General features: G+C 30.5%; 1 long non-coding RNA gene across 1 annotated transcript; it reads left to right on the plus strand.

The window, feature by feature from the left end:
• LOC109593263 (uncharacterized) lies at nt 1-1,277 on the plus strand. The gene is made up of 3 exons (XR_002190845.1): nt 1-77; nt 704-850; nt 1,252-1,277. It is a non-coding gene; the product is annotated as an uncharacterized LOC109593263 (long non-coding RNA).

Genomic DNA, 1,277 nt, shown 5'->3' on the forward strand with positions numbered 1-1,277 from the left:
TCATTGCTGCTTTACTAAGTGAACAAACCATTGTGTTCACTTCCTCCAATTACTCAATGCCAGCATTAGTTATACAAGTAAGAGAATGTAGTATTGTACATAGGGCTGTGAGGTATACCTATATTTCTATATACCGAGGTATTACTTTTAGATATAGAAGGTATATATTTAAGTTTCGAAGGTTTTTAATATAGTATCAACTACTAATACCGTTATACCGTCAATACCGTACTTTTACAGTACTTTAGTAGTGCCAAATACAAAGAATTATAACACCATTTTGTGCCTGACACAGTGCAATGGCTAGTTTTTATCTTTAACTTCAAAATCACTTAAATTAAGTAGAGTACTTGCCAGCATTCAAAGCTAAAAGATTAATTAATTAAATTATTAATTAATTATTTTAGTATTTTTAAATACATTACTATATTTAGTAATACTGGGATGTTTTGTCAATACCGTACCGAAGTATCATTATATTTAATACCTCACAGCCCTAATTGTACATGCATTATTTGTGCATGTACATATTATTTTTATTATATGTCTATGTATGTGTACATGTACATGCATGTATACAAGTATATTATCAAAATGATGGTTAAAGTTTAATACTGTACATGTACATATTGATGCATGTAAATTATGTAAAAATCACTTGAATTATTACTTCATTTTCATTTTAATTCTCTTTTCCTTCTAGTGTTTGTTGAGTTACATCTCTCCCTTTGAGTGGCGTCACAGTATAGTACCAACAGTTCCTGATAACTTCATTGATATACTCGGAGCTCCTAGCATTAACATACTGGGCTGCCACTCCAACTGGCACGAGTCACCTGAGTTCACTAATGTAAGGAGTAGTGGATTTTTTTATTATTTAAAAATACTTGTATTTTTAAAAGTAAGCATGGACTATACTATAGCCCATGCTTTTTTCAAATGTCTCCAAATTTATTGATGTCCTCCATTTTTATCATTTAAAACTAACTTTTGGGAAAAAGCATGGACATGTATATGGCCCACTGTTTTTCAGAAAAATGGCTCTAAAATTACCCCAATTTTATTGCATTTTCTGATACACATTGATGTCCTTATGCTATATAGAAAGTTTGAGCAAATTTTGACTTAAATTTTAAAGCTATGACCATTTTTAAAATGGGTAAATTTCTGAAAAATTCCCTGTACTATAACCCATGGCTCTGAAATCACCCCCCATTTTTATTACATTTTCTTATTGATGTCCTCCAATAGATTGATGATGCTGTTATTGTCAAATT

The sequence above is a fragment of the Amphimedon queenslandica genome, unplaced genomic scaffold, assembly GCF_000090795.2.
Source record: "Amphimedon queenslandica unplaced genomic scaffold, v1.1 AMPQUscaffold_2273_Cont25724, whole genome shotgun sequence".
Classification (NCBI taxonomy): domain Eukaryota; kingdom Metazoa; phylum Porifera; class Demospongiae; order Haplosclerida; family Niphatidae; genus Amphimedon; species Amphimedon queenslandica.